The 22,738-nt window shown below is 37.2% G+C and overlaps 1 protein-coding gene and 1 long non-coding RNA gene across 2 annotated transcripts in view; one reads left to right on the forward strand and one right to left on the reverse strand.

Annotated features, from left to right (window-relative positions):
- LOC309662142 overlaps positions 1–20,397 on the forward strand; it is a 141,135-nt gene extending 120,738 nt beyond the window's left edge. Inside the window, exon 2 of the long non-coding RNA XR_014264532.1 lies at positions 5,379–20,397. This is a non-coding gene — a long non-coding RNA (uncharacterized lncRNA). The remainder of the gene's footprint in view (positions 1–5,378) is intronic.
- NWD2 (NACHT and WD repeat domain containing 2) overlaps positions 1–22,738 on the reverse strand; it is a 198,153-nt gene that overhangs the window by 146,628 nt on the left and 28,787 nt on the right. The gene's annotated exons all lie outside the window — the stretch shown is intronic.

Consider the following 22,738-nt stretch of genomic DNA (forward strand, 5'->3'; position numbering starts at 1 on the left):
CCATCATGAGGACAACAAATCACTTAATAAAAATGAATTTGTGAAAATGCCGAAGTATCTTTTTGATTTGATTCTTGGGTACTTATAAAAATTATAAATCAGGATGCCCTTATTAATCTCTTCTATAATACTACAAATACATTATTATATTGTACATTACAGAAGGTCTTAGAGATTAGCCAACTAAATCATATTTGAAAATAAAGGAGAAACTTTTAGGATAATTATTTATAAATTTGTTTTAGCACCCCATTTTTTCCCCAATGATTTCAGAGCTTTGGAAAAATGACCAAATGTTACTGAATTACAGGGAACACATATCAGAGATCACCAAAAGAAACCCCACAAAATAAAATGTCTACTTCCTTAAAAGTTACATAGTGTGCTGTAAGGTTGGCTAGAAAGGGAGACCCACGAACTAAATTCAAGTTTTGCCAATAATGACTAGTTTAAATAGGCTTCTGTTCCTTACTGATAACATGAGTGTATTGTGGGGTGGGGGGTGGGGGGTGGTATGTGAAGGAGTACTAAATTAACGGGGTATCCAAGATGGTACCCAAGGTCATATACAGTTCCAATATATTTTTTTTTAAATCAGTCCTGCCCATCATTAGACATGGAAGAATATCTCTAACGGTGGAGTTGACAGAGAGAGGCACCTCACAAGTCAAACAACTACTAAGAGTGTCATCCCTGAAGGCAAACAAGCTCCCAGTATTTCTGTCTACAACCCTCTCTGATACCCCCCACCACAGGTCTCTAGTCGTTGAAGGGACACAAAGAGAGTGCAAGGCTGCAAAGACAAATGTGCAAGCTTGGTTCTAGGCGACAACCAACTACAAGGGCTATCACAGCATCCTGAGCATCAGATACTCACCGGTGTTGGGCAGAGAGGTATGTATGTGCACCTCATCCGCATTCTACCCTTCCAACGGAACTGTCTTCCTTCACTCCCTACTTTTATATGATTCATCACAAGAGGAAGTTTCCTGTAAATGAGCTGTAGCGATAGGGTCATCAGATGCATGGGGTCACTCTGGCTAAAGGAGAACCTGGAGGTCTGGGGCCCTAGAAAGAAGTCCAACAGGCACTGGTAGAGCCAAGGAATTGAGGGAAGTCCCCCAAGATGGACTGTGAGGTCCTGAGGCTGGTGGAACATTCTGGGCTATGGATTAGAGGGGCTATATTGATTTAGAATAACTCAATGCTAATGACCTTCCAGAGGATGTTGCCAAAATATATTTTAAAGGAATTTAAATAAAACATTTGCAGTGATCCTTCAATCTCACAGAATGTGTATAGTAAACTGATTAAGAGCCAACCTCTTAGTTTAAATGAGAAAACTTAAGCCCCAAGAGCTCTGAGGACATTCCCCAGAATCTTCATCTCCTAACCCCATTCAAGAGCACATAGAAGTTTTGATTTGCATTTCTCTAATGATTAATGATGTTGCGCATTCTTTCATGTGTCTGTTGGCAATCTGTATATCTTCTTTGGAGAAATGTCTATTTAGGTCTTCTGCCCATTTCTGGATTGGGTTGCTTGTTTTTTCGATATTGAGCTGCATGAGCTGCTTGTAAATTTTGGAGATTAATCCTTTGTCAGTTTCTTCATTTGCAAATATTTTCTCCCATTCTGAGGGCTGTCTTTTCGTCTTGTTTATGGTTTCCTTTATCATCTCACACTGGTCAGAATGGGCATCATCAAAAAATCTACAAACAATAAATGCTAGAGAGGGTGTGGAGAAAAGGGAACTCTCTTGCACTGTTGGTGGGAATGTAAATTGATACAGCCACTATGGAGAACAGTATGGAGGTTCCTTAAAAAACTAAAAATAGAACTACCATACGACCCAGCAATCCCACTCCTGGGCATATACCCTGAGAAAACCATAATTCAAAAAGAGTCATGTACCACAATGTTCATTGCAGCTCTATTTACAGTAGCCAGGACATGGAAGCAACCTAAGTGTCCATCGACAGATGAATGGATAAAGAAGATGTGGCACATAGATACAATGGAATATTACTCAGCCATAGAAAGAAACGAATCTGAGTTATTTGTAGTGAGGTGGATGGACCTAGAGTCTGTCATACAGAGTGAAGTAAGTCAGAAAGAGAAAAACAAATACCGTATGCTAACACATATATATGGAATCTAAAACAAAAATTGTCATGAAGAACCTAGGGGCAAGACGGGAATAAAGACGCAGATCTACTAGAGAATGGACTTGAGGACACAGGGAGGGGGAAGGGTAAGCTGGGACAAAGTGAGAGAGTGGCATGGACATATATACACTACCAAATGTAAAATAGATAGCTAGTGGGAAGCAGCCGCATAGCACAGGGAGATCAGCTCGGTGCTTTGTGACCACCTAGAGGGGTGGGATAGGGAGGGTAGGAGGGAGGGAGACGCAAGAGGGAAGAGATATGGGGGTATATGTATATGTATAACTGATTCACTTTGTTATAAAGCAGAAACTAACACACCATTGTAAAGCAATTATACTCCAATAAAGATGTTAAAAAAAAAAAGAGCACATAGAAGGATCCTAAATACCCTTCCCAGAGATGACAGTTTTCTCGATCATTTTATACTCCTCAGATACTATCGAGGTATCAATAAACCTCTTTGTCAAATTATCTGATTCCCCCACTACATGTAAATTTCCATATGATACCCACTAATAAAATTTAAGTTCCAATTCTTTAGGAATTCTACAAAAATCTTAAGACTTATACACTGTCGAGTCTTATCCTGTTAAGTGTCAAATCACTCGAATACACCAGGCTTCTGAAAAGAGGTAATGCCCCTAAACAGGACGATTAGGATTTCAATAAACTGTGGCAACAATAGTCCCACATTTGTAATTGATTATAACATTGGCCACTATGATTATCATAATATAGAACTAAAATCTTCCAGTGCCATTAAGAACTCTTAGGTGACATATACAAGCACATGGAATTAAAAAATTAAACACACACATTAAAGAGAACATAAGTGCTATCTTTTAGAAATTATTTCGTCTGTCAAAAAAGCTGATTGGGCCCGCATGCTACAACTGCTGAAGCCCGCGCGCCTGGAGCCCATGCTCCACAGCAAGGGAAGCCGTGGTGATGAGGGGCCCGCGCACCGCAACGAAGAGTAGCCCCTGCTCACCCCAACGAGAGAAAGCCCCCGTGCAGCAATGAAGACCCAACACAGCCAAAAATAAATAAATAAATTTATATTAAAAACATATATATAAATGAACTTATTTACAAAAGAGAAACAGACTCACAGATTTCGGAAACAAACTTATGGTTACCAAACGGAAAACGTGAGGGGGAGGGATAAATTAGGAGTTTGGGATTGACATATACAAACTACTATGTGTAAAATAGATAACCGACAAGGACTTACTGTATAGCACAGGGAACCCTACTCCATATTCTGTAACAACCTATATGGGAAAATAATCTGAAAAGGACTGAATATATGTATATGCATAACTGAATCACTTTTCTGTACACCTGAAACTAACACAATATTGAAAATCAGCTAGGCTCCAATAAAACTTTTTTTTAAATTTAAAAAAAAAAAAAAAAAAGCTGATTGGTCCTCATAGAGAATTTTCCCTAAAGCCATGTGTATTGAGCCTAATATTCCTCCATAGTTGGATAAAACAGATTTTTCTACATTAAAATATTACCAGTATAAATTCTGATCGTTTATACATTTTGGGTGGGAGAAGGCTTTTCACTGATCGCAGAAGGCTGGATTTGAGGCAATTGGGTGAGTCTATAATGACTGCAGTGCAGCACAGCAGTGGCTTGGAGCTTCGGAGTCAGGCAGATGCGGATGTGAGCTCTGCCTCCAGTACATGCCAGCTGTGTGATGCTGGGCAAGTTACTAACCCTCTCTGAGCTTAGGCTTCCTTATCAGTAAAAGAGAAGTAATAGTAATGCCTTCCTAATAATCTGAAAATAACTTAATAATCACTCAAGGTCCTGTGTGTTAATTAGAGGGTACCTATTATCATTACATTATTGACATTTGTCAATTTCTCACAACAATTCTAACAGAAGGAACTCTGAAACAACTTTTACAGTTATGGAAATGGGAGTCTTGAGAGGTAAAGTAATTTTCCAAGGATACTCATGGTGCAACTTTACCTACAATATCAGTAAGTGCCCAGTAAGCAGAACCCAGGAAAGGAGAAACCAATGTCTCAAAACCTAAAACAGAGAGATATTTTGCGAATGTGCCTAGTATAATAGCTGGAGCCAAATACAAATCCAATAAATGTTGAGTATCAATGATGGTACTGCACCCGCATATTTACACAATTCAAATTGTGCAAGGATTCAGACTGACTGGAAAGGTCAATGGGTCTGACTTAAAGAATTACTGATGCTTCAGGGAGATCAGCTCAGTGCTTTGTGACCACCTAGAGGGGTGGGATAGGGAGGGTGGGAGGGAGAGGCAAGAGGGAGGGGATATGGGGATATAGGTATGCTTATAGCTGATTCACTTTGTTATACAGCAGAAACTAATACACCATTGTAAAGCAATTATACTCCAATAAAGATGTTAAAAAGAAAAAACAAAAAGAAGAATTACTGATGCTTAAGAGAGAGAGGCTTTACTATTTTTACAGCCCAAACTGCATTCAGTGTTCAAGAAATACTATCCGAGTAGAATAAAGTTCTCAACAGGCTTTCCTAAGCACCTAAATTATTTCAAAGTCAGGAAATAAAGCAAGGCTCAGGGGGGAAAAACCACTGTTATTCTGCAATTTTTTCCTACCTCAGAAATGAAATATGGCTATGATGTAATCATTATAAGTAATCTTTTTTTCCAGTCTGAGCAATAGATTACATATCCTATGCTTAAGGTCATGGGATGCCTTTTTTTGTTTTTGTTTTTCATTTTTAACAGTCTTCTGTTAAAAGAACTGTGGCTTCTGCAAGAAATAGGCTGGCGATTTTAAATTGAGAGACTATTAACTTAAGTTATTGAACACTAAAAGGCTATGCATAACTGCTCTAAAATATTGCCTGAGATAAGCAATGTTATACTCACTGTACTGAAGAGAAATTGTATGGATAAGACAGTTCTATTTCTCCCTAGGGAATTAACAACGTTGTAGACACTTCAGAAAGCTATGTTTAGTCAGACCACTTTGATTTAGCTACAAGAATGTTACTGTCTTTGTGTAAAGGAGAGAGTTTTAGTTAGGATTCTTATACCCGTAAGTTAGCTTAAAATAAAAGTATTTTATATCATGATGATTAAAATGTAAGATAATAGGATAGAGTAAAAACATAGTATAATGAAAGTTTTTATATTGATCTTAATATTCTATTACTATAATTTCTTCTATTTTTAGACAGTGATGAATCTCATTGTATCATCATGTATGATGGACAGAAGGTACCCAGTGCAAAGATGGGAGAGTTCAGAGAATCATTACTCCATGCTTTTAACCTGCTTATAGTACAGGTGTGGTTTGAAAAGATTAAATAAACATTAACTAATTGTTTAGTACTGGTTAAAAAAATAAAAATAAAGTGGTTAACAATGCTGGGACACAGTACTGGCAGACCTCGTTTTATTGTGCTTTGCTTTGTTGTGCTTCACAGATACTGCATGCTTTTATAAATTGAAGGTTTGTGGCAACCCTACATTGATCAAATCTATCCGTACCATTCTTCCAACAGCATTTGCAAATTTCATGTCTCTGTGTCACATTTTGGCAATTCTCACAATATTTCAAACTTTTTCATTATTATTATACTTGAGATCTGTGATCTCTGATGTTAACTATTGTCATTGTTTTGGGGAAGCCACAAATCCCACCCACATGACAATGAACTTATTAATAAACGTGTGTGTTCTGACTGCTCCGTCAACCAGCCACTCCCCTGTCTCTCTCCCTTTTCTTGGGCCTCCTTATTCCCTGAGACACAAAAATATTGAAGTCAGGCCAGTTAATAACCCTAAAATGGCCTCAAAGCATTCAAGTGAAAGGAAGAGTCACACTTTAAATCAAAAACCAGAAATGATTAAGCTTAGTGAGGAAGGCATGTTAAAATCTAGGTCTCTTGTGCCAAACAGTTAGCTAAGTTGTGGATGCAAAGGAAACATTCTTGAAGGAAATTAAAAGTGCTACTGCAGTGAACACACAAATGATAAGAAAGAAAAACAGCTTTATTGCTGATACGGAGAAAGCTTTAGTGGTCTGGGTAGAAGATCAAATCAGACACAACATTCTCTTAAGCCAAAGCCAAAACCAGAGCAACGCCCTAACTCTTCAATTCTATGAAGGCTGAGAGGGGTGAGGAAGCTGTAGAAGAAAAGTTTGAAGCTGGCAGAGGCTGGTTCATGAGGTTTAGTAAAGAAGCCGTCTCCATAACATAAAAGTGCAAGGAGAAGCAGCAAGTGCTGATGTAGAAGATGCAGCAAGTTATCCAGAAGATCTAGCTAAGATAATTAATGAAAGTGGCTACACTAAACATCAGATTTTCAACGTAGATGAAAAAGCCTTACATTGGAAGAAGGTGCCATCTAGGACTTTCAGAGCTAGAGAGCAGAAGTCAATGCCCAGCTCTAAAGCTTCAAAGGACAAGCTGACTGTCTCACTAGGGGTTAATGCAGCTGGTGACTTTAAGCTGAAGCCAATGCTCAGTTACCATTGTCAGAAACCTAGGATCCTTAAGAATTAGGCTCAGTCTACTCTGTGTGTGCTCTATAAATGGACTAAAGCCTGGATGAGAGCATATCTGTTTATAACATGGTTTACTGAATATTTTAAGCCTACTATTGAGACTTACTCACCAGAAAAAAAGATCCCTTTCAAAATATTCCTGCTCATTGATAAGGTACTTGGTCACCCAAGAGCTATGATGGAGATATACAATGAGATTAATGATGTTTTCACATCTACTAATACACATCTATTCTGCAGCCCATTGGTCAAGGAGTAATTTTGATTTTCAAGTCTTATTACTTAAGAAATACATCTTGTAAGGCTATAGCTGCTATAGATAGTGATTCCTCTAATGGAGAAGGCTTGGTAAGAGAAAAATAATACCCAAATTTCTATGGAAACACAAAAGACTCCAAATAGCCAAAACAATCTAAAGAGAGGAAAACAAAACTGGAGGTATCATGCTCCCTGATTTCAAATTATACTACAAAACTACAGTAATCAAAACAGTAGGTACTGGCACAAAACAGACACACAGATCAATGGAATAGAATAGAGAGCCCAGAAATGAATCCACACTTATATGGGCAATTAATCTATGACAACAGAGGGAAGGATACACAATGGGGAAAAGAAAACCTTTTCAATAAATGGTGTTGGGAAAACTGGACAGCTACATGTAAAAGAATCAAACTGGACTACTGTCTCACACCATGCACAAAAATAAATTCAAAATGGATTAAAAACTTGAATAAGTAAGACCTAAAACCATAAAACTTCTAAAAGAAAACAGAGGCAGTAAGCTTTTTGACATCAGTCTTAGTAATACTTTTGGGGGATATGTCTCCTCAGGCCAGGGAAACAAAAGCAAAAATAAACAAATTGGACCTAATAAAACTAAAAAGGTTTTGCACAGCAAAGGAAACTATTAACAAAATGAAAAGGCCATCTATTGAATGGGAGAAGAAACCTGCAAACAATATATCTGATAAAGGGTTAATATCCAAAATATACACAAAATACACATATAACTCATACAACTCAACATCAAAAAATACAAACCACCTGATTAAAAAATGGGCAGAGGATCTGAATAGACATCTTTCCAAAGAAGACATACAAAAGGCCAACAGGCATATGAAAAGATGCTCAACATCACTAATTATCAGGGAAATGCAAATCAAAACCACAATGAGATACCAATTCACACCTGTTAGAATGGCTATTATCAAAAAGACAAAAAAATAATAAGTATTGGCAAGGATGTGGCAAAAAGGGAACCCTTGAGCACTGCCGGTGGGAATGTAAATTGGAGCAGCCACTACAGAGAGTCCTCAAAAAAATGAAAAACAGCACTACCATATGACCCAGCAATTCCACTTTTGGGTTTATATCCAAAGAAAATGAAAATGCTAGTTAGAAAAGATATATGCACCCTTATGTTCACTGCAGCATTATTTACAATAGGCAAGACATGAGAGCAACCCAAGCATCCATCAACAGACGAATGGATAAAGAAGATGTGGTACACGTATATACAAGAGGATATTACTCAGCCAGAAAAAAGAATGAAATAATGCCATTTCAACAACATGGATGGACCTAGAGGGTATTGTGCTAATTGAAATAAGTCAAACAGAGAAAGATAAATACCGTATGATTCCACTTATATGTGACATCTAAAAAACAAAAGAACAAACATAAAAAACAAAAACAGTCATAGATACAGAGAACAAACAGGTGTTTGCCAGGACGGAGGGGGTTACGGGAAGGAAAGAAATAGGTGAGGGAGATTAAGAGGTACAAACTTCCAGTTACAAAATAAATGAGTCAAGGATATGAATTGTACAGTGTGAGGAATACAGTTAGTCAATACCTATGTAATATCTTTGTATGGTGATGCATTGTGACTAAACTTGTCATGGTGATCAGTTTGAAATGTACAGAAGAAGTGAATCACTATGTTGTGTAACAGAAACTAACATAGTGTGGTAGGTCAATTACACTTCAAAAACAAACAAACTTAGAAAAAGAGAAGAGATTTTTGGTTACCAGAGGCGGGGATTGCGGGGAGGAAGAATTGGATGGAGGCGGTCAAAGGGTAGAAACTTCAAGTTATAAGATAAATAAGAACTAGGGATGTACTGTACAACATGATAAATATAATTAACACTGCTGTATTTATATACGAAAGTTTTGCTGAAAGTAATCCTAAGCATTCTCATCACAAGAAAAATTTCTATTTCTTTACTTTTGCATGTATCTAAGATAATGGACGTTCACTACACTTATTGTGATAATCATGTCATGATGTATGTAAGTCAAATCATTATGCTGTACACCTTAAACTTACAGTGCTGTTTGTCAATTATATCTCAATAAAAATGGAAGGAAGAAAAGAACAAATACTCGCCACCCACCACCCCCCCCCAAGAAAAAAAAAGAAATACATTTTGTGAGGCTATATAGATGCCATAGATAACGATTCCTCTCATGGATCTGGGCAAAGTCAATTGAAAATATTTATCATTCTAGATGCCATGAAGAACATTCGAGATTCATGGGAAGAGGTCAAAATAGCAACATTAACAGGAGTTTAGAAGAACTTGATTCCAATCCTCATGGATGACTTTGAGGGGTCCAAGACTTCAGCAGAGGAAGGAACTGCAGATATGGTGGAAATAACAAGAGAAGTAGAATTAGATGTGGAGTCTGAAGATGTGACTGAATTGCTGCAGTCTCATGATAAAACTTTAACGGATGAGGAATTGCTTTTACAGATGAGCAAAGAAAGTGGTTTCTTGAGATGGAATCTACTCCTGGTGAAGATGCTGTGAAGATTGTTGAAATGACGAGAAATGATTTAGAATATTACAGAAACTTAGTTCATAAAGCAGTGGCAGGGTTTGAGAGGACTCAAAATTTGGAAAGAAGTTCTACTACGGATAAAATGCTATCAAACAGCAGTGCATGCTACAGAGAAATCATTCATGAAAGGAACAGTCAATGGAGGCAGCAAACTTCACTGTTGTTTTACGTGAAGAAATTGCCACAGCTACCTCCGTCTTCGGCAAACACCACCCTGATCAGTCAGCAGCCATCAACATGGAGGCAAGACCCTCCACCAGCAAAAAAATTATGACTCACTGAAGGCGCAGATGACAGCATTTTTCAGCCATAAAGTATTTTTAAATTAACGTATGTACATTGTTGTTTTAGACATAATGCTACTGAAGATTTAACAGAATACAGTGTAGTGTAAACATAACTTTTATACACACTGGGAAACCAAAAAATTCATATTGACTTTATTGCAATATTCCTGTTACTCTGGAGGTCTGCAACCAAACCCACAGGATCTCCAAGGTATGCCTGTAGTTCCTCCTTAAATGACAGCTATCATTATCATTAAAAACACTTCCCTCCTCCCATTCTTCCTCTTTTTGTTACCTTTCAGAGTTGGGAAGTGGCTGGGAGGGCAGTGTAAGGCTTAGAATTGGCCGCAGGACTAGAGCCACAGTACCTAGCTCAAATCCCACCTCCAAGGCTTACTTACTGTGTGACCTTGGGCTTTTAACTTTTTGTGCCTCAGTTTTCTCATATGTAAGATGAGGATGACGAAAAGAACGAATCCTCTCGGGTTAGTGAGGGGAAGAATGAATTTATACATACAAAGCGTTTAAGAGGAGCAATGAGTCCCAGTCTCCCTTCCCCCCACGCGGGTCTCCCTTGATAGGTCCATCCAGACACTGTTTAAACGTGCCTTTCTTCTCTTCCTACCAGGCCTTTGAGGGTTGAGTCTTTACCAACTTTATATTACCAATTTTAAACTATATGCCTGGCACATAGTAGCTTTTCAAAAAACATATAATTCTACTAAACTCAACTGGTCCCAGAAATACTTAGTGTGTTTCAAAAGAGAGGGGACCACAGACTGCCCCATGGGGATACCCTTTGGGTAGTTCATCTGAGATGGGAAGAAGGTCCTTCGTAAAAAAATTTGGATTAGAGTACTGCATTTATGCTTTTCTCTCTGGTGTTCATATTTAATTTTGTTGTGGTTGTTTTTAACCACGTCTCCCCACTGGACTATAGGTTCCATAAGAGCAGCATTCTAAAATAACACAGGGGTCAGCTTTCTTCCATTTGCCCCTCGAGCTCCGCTCCCTGCCCTTCTCTATCTTTTCTCTCCTCAGCCAGGAGGCTGATGCGTAGAGACTCTATCAATGAGTCCCCTTGTCCTCCAGCTTCCTGTGATGTGTGGACCCTGGGCACCACAGCACGAGGCCAGAGACAGAAAGGAAAGAGATGTTAGCATCTCTATTCCCCAGGGTTCTGCCCCGTAGGGTCCCCTTAAGAGAGGCTTCTCTCTAGTACTCTGTAAATATGCTTTCTTCTGGGTCCTTTGGACCTGAGGTGGTAACAGCTCTATTCTTACGGGTCCCAGAGTGCTGCAATTTCTCTCCACTTTCCCCACAGCTTTGCTGAAAGTCCCCTTCTTAAATCCTCTAGAAATAATCTAGTTTGAGTGTGCCATCTGTTTCCTGCTGGAACCCGGGTCAATGCAGTACTATAGATACACAAGGGGAGAATGATAAAACAACTACGCAGCCAGACAGCAGCTACTTTTCCTCTTTCATGCCCAGTTGGGACCCAGATGCTTTGCCCCACTGTTCCTAAATGATCCCTATATAAATCTCTCCCTGAATTCTGAAATGATAAAGGTGTCTCTCTTCATTCTTTTCCTTAAGGAAATTCTTTCAAGAGAAAAGATCTCTGCCACAACTTAGGGATAATTTTCTGTTTCTTGTTTTTATTTTTGGTTTTGTTTTGTACTTTTTAGAGGCATAATCTCTCTTGATTTTATTCTGCTGTCCACATTTAACATTAGCTACAGGTGATAATATAATCTGAGTATAAAGCAGCAAATTTTTTGAAAGAGATTTTGCTCTTAACTGATTTTTTTTTCAGTGAATAAGTAAATAAGAGTTTAAAATAGACTTACAAACATACCATTAACAATTATTTTACATTAAGTATAATGTAAAATAATTTTTGAGATAACACAGATATAATAGAAATGCTTCTGCTTTTCACTGTGTATTTCCTGCAATCTAACCCAGATGTTATAGTGACTTTAAAATACATTTGGGAATAAGCAACTGATAGTCATTTACAATGAATTTCTATTTCTACATATTATTTCTAGAGATTCCACTATGCAATTATGAAAGTATACAGCAAATTACTATGTCAATTTTTTTCTTCTGCAGGTGCAGTCTTATTTTTACACAACTTCTTGTTGTTGTTCATAAATCGATATTTCCATTTGGTAAGGAGGATTTTCCACCAAAGGCTTTGCCCTATTTCTGTGTATTTTGGCTTCCAAAGGGACTGATATTCAAGAAGAAAGTAAGCAATAGAAATAGTGAGCTGGAAACCTATAAAACAAAGTGATAATAAAGCTCCTTGCCACAAATAGACCTAAACCCAGAAAAGCTTAGCAGTGAATTCTATATCTTCTCTATTTAAAAATATGGGCTGATATTAACCATGTGTATTTCTCCATCTTATTTTCATCTTCCTTTGCATTCTGTCTTCATTTTTGTGCCCATTATTCCGGATGTTACACAAAACAGCCAAATGCAAGAGGGGTAAATACCTATGTCGGTCAGTTTTATTCTGCCCTGTCCTAATGTTTCGACAGAATTGACAATAACAGTCAGAAGATCTTTTTCTGGGGGCTGAATAAGCTGCATTCAACAAAACGGATTGATTGTGTCCCCTGCTCTTTTCAGGGAGGGGGCTGTAAAGCCAATTGCACATAATGGGATGGGTGAAGATGGTTATAAAGTCAGAAAATGGACTAAATGTTTACCTTGCAGATGTGTGTGTTTTGGGAAATAGCCTATTTCTCTGTTGTCATGGCTGGGTCCGTTTAACTACATTGAAATGGTCAAGGAAGTGGGTGCTCATTTCCATGAAGGTTCGGGGGATGGCTGAATGATCAAAACCCTCACAAGGGCAGCAATGCATTTCAGGATTCATGTAAGTGCTGCTTTGCTGCTTTTCCAACCTATATAACCATGTTTCATCAATTTCTAGTTGCATATTTGAAGAAATGTCACTTAAAATTATTGGTGTCTCACTATTGGTGTTGGCCAGCAAGACTGACATGGAGGTTCTGCCAGGGCAGGCCAGGCCATGGGGTTGGCAGTTTATCTGCTGCAGGTAAAGGGGCTCACTTAATTTGGAGTGGTGGGGAATGCCCATTCCCAGTGGCGTGTTTGGTAGAAATGATGATCTCAATAGTGGGCAAGTGGGAAGGGCCAAGTAGTTCTACTGGCCTGAGGATACTGTCATGTTGGGGAAAGCATAATTATGGCTGAGGCTACATGCACATGCAGAGAATACCAGAGAGGATCCAAGCTATTCATACTCCTAACCACACCTAAGGCTATGCACATACACATAAAAGACCTCAAAGTGCCCAGATAAAGACCAGAGCAAAATGTAAAATAACCTGAGGTTTAAATGCATTACCCACCCCATAGAGAGATTCATAAATTGTGAACAGAGGACATACTGGCAAAGTGGTTGAGCACAACCTCTCATGACCAACCTACATGGACATATGGGATGACTCCCAGAATACCAGACCTAAAAACTGAAACAAACAAAAAAACCTATGTATATGTCTACATACAAACTGAGCAGAGATATCAGTGGAAGCATACTACAGGGGAGACAGATTTCACAGAATTTGCTCAGGCAAATTACTAAAGAGTGAAACAAACAAAAAACAGCAACAACGATAATCTTCAGGGAAAATATCAGAACCCAGAGTTGCTACATTATCAAGTTTTCAACAAAAAAACTGTGAGACATGTGAAGAAACAGGAAAGTGTGACACATATTCATGGAAAAAAGTAGTCATTAGAAACCAACTCTAATGTTCCCTGATTGTATAGTAGACAAAGGCTTCAAAGAAGCTATTATAAATGTGTTCAAAGTAGTAGACGAAACCATATTTGATGAATTACAGAAAACAACAATGAATGAATAAATAGAGATCATCAAGAAGGACAGATAGGGGTTTCCCTGGTGGTGCAGCGGTTGAGAATCTGCCTGCCAATGCAGGGGACACGGGTTCGAGCCCTGGACTGGGAAGATCCCACATGCCACGGAGCAACTGGGCCCGTAAGCCACAACTACTGAGCCTGCGCGTCTGGAGCCTGTGCTCTGCAACAAGAGAGGCCGCGATAGTGAGAGGCCCGCACACCGTGATGAAGAGTGGCCCCCGCTTGCCGCAACTAGAGAAAGCCCTCGCACAGAAATGAAGACCCAACACAGCCAAAAATATATTAATTAAAAAAAAAAAAGACAGATAAATTATAAAGAGAATACTGGAGCTGAAAAGTATAGTAACTGAAATAAAAATTCACTAGAAAGTAATAATAGTTTTGAAATGGCAGAAGAATCAGTGCAATTCAAGGTTGATCAATAGAAATAATCCAATCTGAAGAGCTGAGAATAAAGATAAATGAACAGACCCTTAGAGATCTGCAGGATGTCAAGCATACAAACATATGTGAGAGCCCCAGAAGGAAAGGAGAGAAAAAGGCAAAGGCAGAAAAATTCTTGAAGAAATAATAGTTGAAACTTCCTAAATTTGATGAAGACTATTTTTTTTTTCTCAAAGAACCAGCTTTTAATTTTATTGATCTTTGCTATTGTTTTTCTTTGTGTCTATTTCATTTATTTCTGCTCTGATCTTTATGAATTCTTTCCTTCTGCTAACTTTGGGTTTTGTTTGTTCTTCTTTCTCTAGTTCCTTTAGGTGTAAGGTTAGATTGTTTACTTGAGATTTTTCTTGTTTCTTGAGGTAGGCTTGTATAGCTATAAACTTCCCTCTTAGAACTGCTTTTGCTGCATCCCATAGGTTTTGGATCGTCGTGTTTTCATTGTCATTTGTCTCTAGGTATTTTTTGATTTCCTCTTTGATTTCTTCAGTGATCTCTAGGTTATTTAGTAATGTATTGTTTAGCCTCCATGTGTTTGTGTTTTTTACAGTTTTTTCCCTGTAATTCATTTCTTTTTTTTTTTTAATTAATTTATTTTTATGGCTGTGTTGGGTCTTCGTTTCTGTGCAAGGGCTTTCTCTAGTTGTGGCAAGCGGGGGCCACTCTTCATCACGGTGCACGGGCCTCTCACTATCGCGGCCTCTCTTGTTGCGGAGCACAGGCTCCAGATGCGCAGGCTCAGCAATTGTGGCTCACGGGCCCAGATGCTCCGCGGCATGTGGGATCTTCCCAGACCAGGGCTCGAACCCATGTCCCCTGCATTGGCAGGCAGATTCTCAACCACTGCGCCACCAGGGAAGCCCCCCTGTAATTCATTTCTAATCTCATAGCATTGTGGTCAGAAAAGATGCTTGATATGATTCAATTTTCTTAAATTTACTGAGGCTTGAATTGTGACCCAAGATGTGATCTATCCTGGAGAATGTTCCATGCGCACTTGAGAAGAAAGTGTAATCTGCTGTTTATGGATGGAATGTCCTATAAATATCAATTAAATCTGTCTGGTCTATTGTGTCATTTAAAGCTTCTGTTTCCTTATTTATTTTCATTTTGGATGATCTGTCCACTGGTGTAAGTGAGGTGTTAAACTCCCCCACTATTATTGTGTTACTGTCGATATCCTCTTTTATAGCTGTTAGCAGTTGCCTTATGTATTGAGGTGCTCCTATGTTGGGTGCATATATATTTATAATTGTTATATCTTCTTCTTGGATTGATCCTTTGATCATTATGTAGTGTCCTTCCTTGTCTCTTGTAACATTCTTTAGTTTAAAGTCTATTTTATCTGATATGAGTATTGCTACTCCAGCTTTCTTTTGATTTCTATTTGCATGGAATATCTTTTTCCATCCCCTCACTTTCAATCTGTATGTGTCCCTAGGTCTGAAGTGGGTCTCTTGTAGACAGCATATATATGGGTCTTGTTTTTGTATCCATTCAGCAAGCCTGTGTCTTTTGGAGTGTTTAATCCATTCACGTTTAAGGTAATTATCGATATGTATGTTCCTATGACCACGTTCTTAGTTGTTTTGTGTTTGTATTTGTAGGTCCTTTTCTTCTCTTGTGTTTCCCACTTAGAGAAGTTCCTTTAGCATTTGTTGTAGAACTGGTTTGGTGGTGCTGAATTCTCTTAGCTTTTGCTTGTCTGTAAAGCTTTTGATTCCTCCATCGAATCTGATGAAGACTATTAATTTACATATCCAAGAAATTCAACAAGATGCAAGTAAAATAAATGCAAAGAGATTCACACCTGAACACATCATAGTATAAGTGTGGAAAGCCGAAGACAGACAATTCTAAACATGGAAAGAGAAAAATAAGTAATTCCATACAGCAGAGGATCAATAAAAAATAATGGCAGACTTCTTCTCACCAGAAACAATGGAGGCCAGAAGGCAGTGGAATGGCAAAATCAAAATGATGAAAGGAATTTTTTAAAACCCTATAAACCAAGAATTCTATATGCAGAAAAGCTATCCCTCAAAAATGAAAGTCAAATTCATAAATAAAGACTGAGAGAATTTGTTGCTAGTAGTCTTGGCTTTATAAAAATAGTGAAGAGCCCATCAGGCTAAAAGGGACTAAACTCTAGACAATGACTTGAATCCAGTGGGTAAAATGAAAAGCACTAGAAATAGTAAATATGTGTGTTAATATAAAATACTCTATAGAAATATGATTATTGCTTCATGTAACTTGTGTCTTTTAAAGAACTTCAATGGGAAATGAGACAGCATAGGACTATTTTATTGGGCTGATTACTTATATAGCTATAACTATATATGACAATATTAACATAGGGGGGAGGGAATGGAGTAATTTTGAAACAAATTTCTATATTTTACTGAATTAAGTTAGTGTTAATGTGAAGGAGACTGTGAAAAATGTTATAATCCCTAAATCAACTACTAGGAAAATAATTTTAAAATATAGTTTAGGGTGGACATTATGGGTGAAGGTGATTCAAAGGTATAAATTTCCAATTATAAAGCAAGTCATAGGGATGTAATGTACAGCATGGTGACTATAGCTAATAATACTGCATTGTATATTTGAAAGTTGGTAAGAGAATAAATCTTTCAAGTTCTCATCGTGAGAAAAAATTTGTAACTATGTATGGTGACTGATGTTAACTAGATTTATTATGGTGATCTTTTCACAGTATATACAAATATTGAATTGTTGTGTTGCATGCATGAAATTAACATAGTGCTATATGTTAATTATATCTCGATAAAAATATAGTTTAAAAATCAACAGAGGAATTAAAATGGTACACTAAAAATATGACAAAAGGCAGTCAAGGAGGAACAGAGGAACAAAAAAGAAGGCACACAGAAAAATAGTAAAATGGGAAATCTGAACTGTATTAAATCCAACTATATTACTATTACATTATGTATGAATGGTTAAAAACTAATCAAAAGATAGCAGTTGTCAGACTTGATTTCAAAAAGATCCAACTACATGCTCTCTATAAGAGACACACTCTAGATTCAAGGATGCAACTGAATTGAATGTGAAAGCATGAAAACAGATATGCACTCAAACAGTAAGCACGAGAGAGCTGGAGAGGCTACATTAACATCAGGCAAAATAGACTCCAGGTCAAGAACTATTAGCAAAGACAGAGATGTTTTAAGTAATAACAGGGTCAAAACATCAGAGGAATTTAACAATGATAAATATGTGTACCTAACAACAGAGCAAAACAGAATTAAAAGGAAAAATAGATATTATTTGGAGATTTCAATAATTGATAGAACAATTGGGCAGAACAGCAGCAATGATATAAAACATTATCAACCAACTCAATCTAACTGACATTTATAGAACACTTTCCCCAATGTATGCAGAATACACACTTCTTTAAGCTTACATGGAGCATTCTCCAAGACAGACCATATGCTATGCCATAAATGCTTGTATCACAAGAGTGGTTTAAAATCAATAATTTAAGTTTCACTGTAAGAAAATAGGAAAGGTGTAAATTGATCCCAGATAAGTAGAGTGTAGGAAATAAGAGCAGAAAGCAATGAAAAAGAAAGCAAGCAAAGGAAATTAACATAGTTAAAAGATGGCTATCTGAGAGATGAAAAGATTAATAAATACTAAGATGATTAATGTTAGCAAAATTGATTAAACAAAAAAGGGAGAAGACTCAAATTATCAGTTTCAGGAACAGAGGGGATACCACTAGGCATCATACAGATGTCAATAAAATAACAGAATATTACGCACAATTTTATGCTAATAAATTCAACAACTTCAATGAAATACACAAATTCCTTGAACCTCAATCTACTAGAGCTGATGTAAGATAAAACAGATAAAACAGAAACTCTTAACTGTCCTGTATCTATTAAAGAAAATTGAATTATAAAATGTTCCTTCAAAGGAAACACTGGCCCACATGGCTTCAATGGTATACTCTGTCAACCATTTAGTGAAGAAAGACTATCAATCTTACACAAATGATTTTTAAAAACAGAGGTGATGGGAACAATTCTCAACTAATTTTATGAGGCCAGTAGTACCGTTATTCAAATCAGACAAATACATTAAAAGAAAAGAAAACTACAGATCAATAACCTTCATGAGTACAGAATAAAGGTCCTTAAAATATTAGCAAATCAAATTCAGCAATATATAAAAAGGTAATACAATACAAGCAAGTTAGGTTTATCTCAGGAAGTAAAGATTGGTTTAACATTTGAAAATAAACAATATAATTCACCACCACAACAGAATTAAGGAGAAAAATCCCCATATGATTATTTCACAAAAGATGCAGAAAAAACCTTTGATGAAATTCAAACTTAGTCATAATAAAAGTCCTCAGAAAATCAGGAATAGATTTGAACATTCTCAATCTGATAAAAGGCAACCGCAAAAAAAACCTACAGCTAACATAATATCTAATAGTGAAATATTGAATATTTTCTCCCTAAGATTGGGAACATTCAGTTTTTCCCTAAGATTAGGAACAAGGAAAACATCTCCTCTTATCACCTTTGTTCAACAACTTATTCTGGAGTATAATAAGCTTGTACAATAAGGTAACGAATAGAAATAAAATGTAGTGACCTAAAGGCAGAAATATAACTTCTATTTCCAAAAGACATGATTGTCTATCTAGAAAGTGCTAAGGGACTTACAAAAGAATTCTTTGAACTCACAAGTGAACTTAGTAAAATCACAGGGCATAAAGTCAATAGAAAATAACAACTGTATTTCTATATACTAGCAGCAAACAATTAGAAAATTATATAAAATAATTCCACTTAAAATGGCATACAAAGTTTAAAATACTTAGGAAATAATTTAAAAGATGTGTAAGACCTCTTCACCGAAATCTACTATACACTGTTGAGATATCCATGTTCATGGATTAGAAGACTCAATATTATTAGGATGTCAAATTATCTCCAAATTCATCTACAGATTCCATGGAATCCCAACCAAAATCCCAGAAGACTGTTTTATAGCAATGGACTGATTTTAATATTTACATGGAAATTAGAAAGATCTGAAATAGCCAAAGGACTCTTGCAAAAGAAAAACATAGTTGAAGGACTTAAACTACCCGATTTCCAGGCTGACTGTACAGCTACAGTAATCAGAGCAGTGTGGTACTGGAGTAGGGATTGACAAAGTAACCAATAAAACAGAACACAGTCCAAAGACAGATCCACGTATATGGTTAACTGATTTTCAACAAGGTTGTCAAAGCAATTCAACGCGAGAAAAAGTCTTGTAAACAAATGGCACAAGGTCAACCGGATAACGCGTAGAAAATGAATCTCAACCCCTGTCTCATACCATATATAAAAATCAACTCAAACTGCAGCAGAGACCTAAACTTAAATGCTAAAATTACATCGTTTCGTGAGGAAAACACGAGAGAGATTAATTGCTGTCTTGGAAAAGGAAAAGATTTCTTTGGACACAAAAAGCACTAAATATAAAAAAATTGATAAAGTAGACTTCACCAAAATTGAAAATTTCTGCTCATCAAAAGACAGTTTAGGAAATAAAACGGGCATGTTACAGACTGTGAATAAATATTTGTAGTATGTATATTTGACAAAAGACTTGTATCCAGAATATATAATTCTACCAATCAATAATAAAAGACAAACAACCCAATGAAAATTCAGTTAAAAACCTGAAAAACACCTCACAAAAAAGATATATGAACATCCAATAAGCACATGAAAAGATGCTCAATATCAATTTTACTCAGAAAGATGCAAATTAAAGCCTCAGTGAGGTACTACTTCACATGCAACAGAAGACTGACAACACCAAATTATGTAAAGCATATTAATTGCTCATCTATTGCTGACGGGAGTGTAAAATGGCACAACTATTTTCAGAAACTGACAGTTTATAAGGTTAAGCATCCAGCCAGCCTTTGAGTCAGCAATTCTACTCCTAGGTATTTAATCAACAATGAAAAAATATAGAGACACTCTTAAAAACTTTCTTAGCAGCTTAATTCTTAAGAGCAAAAAACTGGACACGACCTAAATGTCCATCAAAAGGATAATGTACAAACAAGTTGTATGTTTACAAAACAGAATAGGACTCAACAATTAAAAAAAAAAAAAAAAAGAATGAACTACTGATACAAGCCCAACAATGACGAATCTCCAAAACCTTATGCTGAGTGACAGGATCCAGATCAAGTACCTACTGTATGATGCCACTGGAATAAAATTCAAAAATAAAACTAACCTATGGTGATGGAAATCAGAAGAATGATGCTTATGTAGGGTGGAGACTGACAGGTGGGAGCACATGGGTAGTTTTGGGGCTGATGGAAGTGTTCTACAGCTCTGTTATGGTGTGGATGCACAAGTGAATCCATTGTCAAAATTCAAATTGTAGGGCTTCCCTGGTGGCGCAGTGGTTGGGAGTCTGCCTGCTAATGCAGGGGACACGGGTTCAAGCCCTGGTCTGGGAAGATCCCACATGCCGCGGAGCAACTGGGCCCGTGAGCCACAACTACTGAGCCTGCGCGTCTGGAGCCTGTGCTCCGCAACAAGAGAGGCCGCGATAGTGAGAGGCCCGCGCACCGCGATGAAGAGTGGCCCCCGCTCGCCGCAACTAGAGAAAGCCCTCGCACAGAAACGAAGACTCAACACAGCCATAAATAAATAAATAAATAAATTTTTAAAAAAAATTCAAATTGTACACTTAAGATATGTGTGTCTCATTATATATAAATTGTACTTCATGAAAGATCATTGTTCAGAAGACTGTGGATAAACCTTCCACTTTTTACTTTAATAGTTTTAGACATCAATTTTGCACAGCTCACATTCTCCCTAATTAAAAAGTACAACCAATCATTGAGAGCAGCATGAAAAGAGACAAGCATCGGCTGTCTTGAATCAAATCAAATTATGACTGGCATCCCCACTATCAATATGTTCAATTTTTATTCTAAAAATCTTATTTGTGATTGTAAGACAAGTATGTGTTCTTTTTTCTAGCGAAAGATGCAGGCTATTTAATTCCTATAAAACCATCAATGTACACATCGATGTAATACTAATAAAAATAAATCTCACGATGGCAAAGGAATTCTTTGAAGATTAGGCTTAAAAATCACTGCTGTGAGAAATCTGGAATTCACTCTGATCTTACTTGCCTAAAAATGGACCTTTTTTGATCAATTAATGGAATAAAGCCTGATAACTTATTTCCATTTGTCAAATAAGCTTTAGCAATATTTAAATAATGGACGTTAATAGGCTATGCTAGGTGTTTGGGAAACTCCTTCCAGATACTCACCTCTTATGCTTGATTTACTGCATCTGCCTTACGGCTTGTCTACCTGCCTCCAGTTTCCCTCACCTCTTCAACCCCTCATGCATATGGCTGCCAGAATAATTTTCTTAAAAACTAACTTCCTCATGCCAATGGTCTGCTTTTTCCCCTAAGTATTATTAAATAGCCTTTTAAAAGCTCTTAATAATTACAGGTGAGTGATCACTAATGCCGGTGAGTGATCTTACTGTATAAAAGGACCATATGGCAATCTACATTTGTAAGTGTCTTATCAACAGTCAAGCTATGTATTGTAATACTGCACATTCATTCATTAGGTGCCTGTCTGGCAAGGCACTGTCCAAGGTGCTCATAACTGACAGATGACTGTTACAGAGTCCTAGTCCTTAATTAGTTGACAATGAATTGGGAAACAAGGCATAGACATTAGATAAGGTGAAGCAATAATGTGATCTATATGATTTTTTAAAACACTGATATTAAATAATTCCCCTAGGAGGTCGACCTTAAAACTGAAACACAAAGGCTTCATTTGGGGGGATATGGTGAGGGTAGGGTACAGAAAGAAATTAGCTGGCTGGTAGGATAATGCCAAATTATTGAAGGCTTGGCAAGTCAGGCTCTTGGAGATAAGACTTTATCCCACAGGTGGTAAGGGGTAGTATAGATGCTTCCGGGTTGATGAGGAGCACATGGATAATTTCTGACTACAAAGCTATCTTCTTTGCACAGAGGACTCCTATTGGAAATAAGACAGGTCATAGGAGCAGGTAAGGGAGAAGCAGATTAAGAAGAGTAGACAATGGTTGAGGAATCAGGACTGGAGTCAGGCATGTGGTGGTCTCATAACACTAGGGTCAAGCAGCTTTCACAATTCTCATTACATCCAATTATTATTTTCTATTTCTGTGTTTCTCTCCCTTTATCAGACATGAAGTCCTTGGGGGCAGAGCCCACTTATCATTAATTGTTGTAATTGTTATCAGTTATTATTTTACTTATATTGTAATAATAACAGTAATTCCTGGTACAAGGTAAACACTCAAATCTGTTTTCAAAAAACACACTAAGACCAGAGTGGGAGGTCAGAGGGAGAGGAGGAAATGTAACTATGAAAGCTGAATCAGAGAAGACATGACAGTGGAAACAGAGATCATAGAGA

The sequence above is a fragment of the Balaenoptera physalus genome, assembly GCF_965194825.1.
Source record: "Balaenoptera physalus genome assembly, chromosome: 5".
In the NCBI taxonomy this organism is placed as follows: domain Eukaryota; kingdom Metazoa; phylum Chordata; class Mammalia; order Artiodactyla; family Balaenopteridae; genus Balaenoptera; species Balaenoptera physalus.